Raw genomic sequence first — 6000 nt, forward strand, 5'->3', positions numbered from 1 at the left:
GAGTCACCCCTGGGGTTTGACATGTGTCTAAGGGGTGGGAAGGAGCTGCTGGTGGCAATGCGTTAAATACCCTGGAGGGAGCAGGCCGAAGCCAGCGCGATCTTGGCTTTGGCCCCACGATCACCATGAAGTTTGCTTCTACCAAAATGTAGACTCCATTAGGCCAGGGGTTACTTGTGTTTTATTGAGGTAGCTGCACATGCATTGGCAGTTCTGTGACATCCCACAGAACTGTGTGAACCTTACCCAGTTTTTCCTCCAAACAGCAACATTAAGCTGAACTACACAGCACAACACCACAACCAGGACATGACGTGGGTCCCATCTTCCCATCGGACTCAGATTGGTCAGTTTCACTTGTACTCATTTCTGTGTGTGTGTGTGTGTGCAGAGAGAGAGAGAGAAAGTCTTCCATCTGCTGGTTCACCCCCCAAATGGCCGCAATGACTGGAGCTGCACTGATCCAAAGCCAGGAGCCAGGAGCTTCTTCCAGGTCTCCCATGTGGGTGCAGGGACACACAGCAGAGAGCTGGATCAGAAATGGAGCAGCTGGGACTCCAACTGGTACCCATATGGGGTGCTGACACTGCAGGTGGTGGCTTTACCCGCTGTGCCACGGTGCTGGCCCCCACACCTGCCTCCTTCTAACCCCAGGCCCTACCCCTAGCTTTTGAAAACCACTGACTGTTAAGTTTGTCATTTCCAAACACTGCAGTCACATTGGCCTTAGGACTGGCTTTTTCCACAGTCAATTTTATTGGACATTCACCCAGGTGTTGTGTACTCATCCAAGTTGTTGTGGGTTGGGCACGATTGACTCACAACTTCACCCTCGGCACCTGTAACACTGCCTGGGTAACACAGGAACTCAGTGAAGGTTGGCTCAGTAAAGGGATGAGTTCCCCCAGCAGACACATCAACAGCCCTCCTGGAGGAATAGGGACGACAGTTCACGTGGACCCCAAGAGCAACGTACAACATTCCCTGCTAAGGTTGCTCTCTCCTGCAACCCCCAATCTTCTCTCCCCTCCCCTGCTGGCCCCTCGAAACCACCAGCATTTCCACTTCACCCTCGGCCCACACCCCATTCAACAAAAACACACACCACGGGAAGGGCAGAACGAAGACCACCTACTCTTCCTCAGAGCTTTCTCTGGGACTCTCTGTTCCCCCAGTCTTGATAGTATGGACCAGGGGGAAATGTAGGCCATAGTGCCCCAGGAAAAGCATGATTCCGGGTGGCCGGAATGGGAAAGGGTTGACAAGTGTGGCAGCCACTCACCTACTTGCTCTTTTACTTCAAATACTTGAGAAGTGGGTGGAACTAAAAAATGCCTCCACACCTCCCTTCTACTCAGTTCCAGTTGACAAACCATACCAGCCCTAATCACAAAAAGGGTGCAGTTCTGCAGGGAAGAGAACTATGTCCACAGTTTGTTGACCTTGTTTAAGGTGACAGGTGCAATGACTGATGAGGGAGGCTGGCACACCAGGTCTTTCCCAGTTTCAAACACGCCAGAGGTTGATGCCAGGAGAGTTGATTTATCTGGCTGCTCTATTCCATCACATTGTCTACATCCCCGGGCCAGAGAAATTAGCTCACAGCTCTCCAAGAGTTGTGACAAATGCTCCTTTCTTGAGGGAACCGCAAGGTGGGCCATCTGATTTCCTGAGCTGTCCTTGGTACACTTCCCCTGAGTGTAAAAGATGACCGGGAAGCCGTGCAGGAAAAGCCACCCTCGATTCGATGTTGCCTTGATGAAGTCACAGCACTTCCCAAGCACGCCGGGACGCAGGGGTCAGTTACGTGGCAGGCGTTCACGTGTTTGCTGACTCACTAACCTTTTCCACCAAAGGTTTCTATGATCTGATTCCAGTTAGCTGGATGTATACACGAGCAAATTAACCCAAATTCACTTAGCATCCATACTGTAGCCTGGATCGGTACTGCATTGCTTGCTATAGCTGATATTTACTGTGTGAAAAATCCAAGTGCATTTGAGCTACAGCTGCAAGATTTCTTCATCTTCATGCCCTCCCCATCAGAGTTCCTGAAGTTGGGCTAACAGCTTTGAGATGGTTGCTGGTCCAGGTTGAGCACAAACACCTTTGATGACTTCTTACATTGTTTCAAGGTCATCTGTGTGGTTTTTAAATGACCGGTAGAGGCTTTCCTCCCAGCCAAGCAGGACACGCAGACCAAAAAGGCATCACCACTGTGTTCATCACCCAACAGTGGTGAGCCAGGGGCCTCGCAGCCTCACCTTCCTTCTGGGCATTTAGACTCGGAGAGCGTGTACAGAATCGTGCAGGGCCACCCACACCTGCTCCCGAGCCACCATCACGCGACACCTGCTGAGGTCCAGCCCCAGCAAGGAGGAGGATGTTTTCTTGGGGACAAGCAGCCGAGATGCAGGGACGAGGTGTTCAGGGCAGGTGGGGATGAGCAAGGCTTCCTTCTTCCTGGTAATCAGGAAAGGCTTCCCAGAGGGATGGGACTTGAGGACCTGCCTGAGTGGCTGGAGGGAGTGCCAGGCTGAGTGTGCAGCTGGGACAAGGCTTCAGCGGCAGGTGTGAGCTGACAGAACAAAGCAGGTGTGTAGGGGATTTCCCAACTCCAGAGCAGTAGCCAGAGCGGGAGACTTAGGGGATCTTTTTTTTTCTTGGGTTGTAAATATTATGTATGTTCACTGTAGAGCACTTGGATGCGTTAAAGACAGGAGAAAAACTTCCATAGCCACTGCCCCAAGAAAGCCTCTGAAGTCACTCTGCAGTGTTTTAGTTTTGTTTTATTTTCTGACAGGCAGAGTTAGACAGTGAGAGAGAGAGAGAGAGAGAGAGAGAAAGGTCTTCCTTTTTCCGTTGGCTCACCCCCCAAATGGCTGCTATGGCCGACACGCTAGATACGTTATGCAGCCAGGAGCCAGGTGCTTCCTCCTGCTCTCCCATGCGGGTGCAGGGCCCGAGGACCTGAGCCATCCTCCACTGCCTTCCCGGGCCACAGCAGAGAGCTGGACTGGAAGAGGAGCAACCGGGACTAGAACCCCAGGGTGCCAGTGCCGCAGGCGGAGGATTAGCCTAGTGAGCCATGGTGCTGGCCCCTGCAGCATTTTTATCCAGTTTTTTTCCCCAGTACACGGCTACCTATTAGTGATCGCTTTATAACCCGCTTTTTGCACTTGGCATTTGATGTGTTGTCCCAAGTTATTAATGTTTTTAATGAGGGACTCATTGCCTGTGTGGAGCATGGCATCACGTACAGTACCTTGGCCTTGCTTCCATTGTTGACAGGTAACATCCCGAGTCACAGTCTGGGTAAAGAAAATCCCAGAGTTTGCCCCTGCCCTGGGTTCAGGTGCTGCCGATGGTGGTGGTTTTCTTTGGATGCCCAACCTGGGATTTCCGAGCCAAGGAGGGTAAAACCAGGGTCTGGGGGTTGCTTTTGAAAAGCCAAAGGTTTGGGTTTGATTCATAGAACTGCAACTGAGATGTTCTTGGATGTTGGAGTTTGAAATAGTCAAGAAGGCCAAGAAAACACATTTCTCAGGAGACAGGAAAAAACAGTACACGGTAATACAGCTCTCGCCAAGTCCTTCCTCCTTCCTTTCCCCCACTTCTTCCTCTTTCCTGGGGCCTTCCTTCTCCCCAGATCCTTACAGATAACTGGTCTTTTTCAGGCGTATATTCACACGTTTATTCATGCATTTAGTCAGTGATAACCAAGACCGTGTAGAAAGCAGAGCTGAAGAAACCAAGTGTCTTGGCTGTCCGCAGGGAGCACGCGGCACAGTGAACAGATCGCCACCACGGAGTGGGATGGGGGTGAGTCGAGGGAGCACCCGGCGCTGCTCTGGGAGCCGGGAGTGGCGGGTGCGGAAAGGGTGGCAGCAGGTGGCCGGGAGAAGTAGGCAGTCCATGCGGAGCAAAGGGGGCGTGCTCCTGGGCCTGCAGCCAGGGAGAACAGGGTAGGGTTAGGAAACCTGTGCTGTGGAGCAGGGGACCACGTTGCGGGCAGATCCCAGTGAGTCTGCACCCAGGTGAGAGGTGGAATTGGTGCTGACTAAAGAGAAGTCTTTAGTGGGGGCTTCAAGGAGAGTCAAGAGCTGAGTCATTTTTAATCCCTTCTTTTGAGACCAAATTTACATACAAATGCATTCATTTAAAGTGTGCAACTCGGTGATTTTTGGTGAACTGAGTTGTATGACTGTTATCGCTACCTCGTTTTAGGACATGTTCATCATGTTCCCTAAAGGAACACTGTACCTGTTACCATCACTCCCCAGCCTCATAGCTGCCCCTGGGCCTGAGACCTAGGTCACCACAAAGCTGTTCTCTCTGAGGGTTTTCCTATTCTGGACTTCTCATATAAGTGGAATTTGGTCTTTGTGACTGGCTTCCTCCACTTAGCATGATGTTTTCAGGGTTTGCTCGTGTTGTAGCGCGTATCAGTCCTTGCTTGCTACGGCTGCTGTTTATGGTGTGAATATAGCACAGGTCACCTGCTCAGACCTCAGTGGTAAACATTTCCCTGTTTCCTCCTCTTGGCTATCATGAGTCACGCTGCTAGGAACACTCATGGACAGGGTTTCGTACAGACCAAAGTTCTCATTTCTCTCGGTACACATGGGGAAGTGGGATCGCAGCGTCACATGGCTCCCCTGTGGTTAACATTTTGAGAAAGCGCTGAACTACTTTTCACAGTGGCTGCCCCGTCTCCTCGTTCCATCAGCAGTGCACGAGGGTTTCCGTGTGTCCACATCTTCCCTGACACTTGGTATTGTGTGCCTTTTCAGTTTCAGCCATCCTACTGGGCATGAAATAATTTCTCACGGTGGCCTTGATTTGAATTTCCCTCGTGACTAATGGTGTGGAGGCTCATTCATGCGTTTGTTGGTGGTTATTTACTTTGGAGAAATATATGCTCAAATTCTTTGCCATCTTTAAACTAGAGTATTTGTCTTTTTATTATTGAGTTGCCAGAGCTCTTAATATATTGCAGATATGATTTTCAAATACTTTCCCCCATTCAGAAGGTAGTCTTTTTTTAAAAAAGATATTTATTTATTTATTTATTTGAAAGAGTTACACAGGGAGAGAAGGAGAAGCAGAGAGAGAGAGAGAGGTCTTCCATCCACTGGTTGATTCCCCAGTTGGCTGCGATGGCTTGAGCTGCACCAATTCGAAGCCAGGAGCCAAGAGCCTCTTCTAGGTCTCCCATGTGGGTACAGGGTCCAAGGACTTGGGCCATCTTCTACTAACTTCCCAGGCCATAGCAGAGAGCTGGATTGGAAGTGGAGCAGCCGGGACTTGAACCGGTGCCCACATGGGGTGCTGGCACTGCAAGCGGCACCTTTACCTGCTATACCACAGCGCTGGCCCCTCTTCTAAGGAGATTTTAACCACTTCCCCTCTTTCCCACTGGATCCTGGTGAGGTTCAGTTACGTTCAGGATGGCTGTGCTCAGCTCAGAGTCGCACAGTCTGCTGGGATTCACTGTTCTCCTTATCTCAGTGCTTGCACTGCGTCATGGGAAGAGTGGAGGTGGTGGCTGTTCCTGAAGATCCTAGGGGGAGCTGGCGGGCGCCTTGGGGACCTGTGTGAGGGGTGGGCTACTTGAAGGTGATCTTGGTGTTCTGATTTTGTCTTCAATTTGTCACTGGGGTTTGGGCAAGCAGCAAGCCCTAGCCCAGTCCGGCACCCTTTACATTGCCATCGGGAGCCACGTGGGAGGGGCAGTGGGGCCTGTTCTCCACGGAAGGGCAGGAACAATGACAAAACAGTAACAGTGCGCATGTTGACAGTGCACACTGAGCTAAACGTGCTGCTGCATCCCTTCCCACGGGCAAGAACTTCCTGTTGCTATGGGAACAGATTAACCACAGGCTTGAAGATGCCTTAAAGGAACCCAGATGTGTGCTGGAGGTCAGCAGTCCAAGTTGAACGCATGAGCATTCTGACAAGGTGTGGACAGGCTCACTTCCTCCCTGGTTCCTCCACGCC

Source organism: Lepus europaeus, chromosome 19, assembly GCF_033115175.1.
Source record: "Lepus europaeus isolate LE1 chromosome 19, mLepTim1.pri, whole genome shotgun sequence".
Classification (NCBI taxonomy): Eukaryota; Metazoa; Chordata; class Mammalia; order Lagomorpha; family Leporidae; genus Lepus; species Lepus europaeus.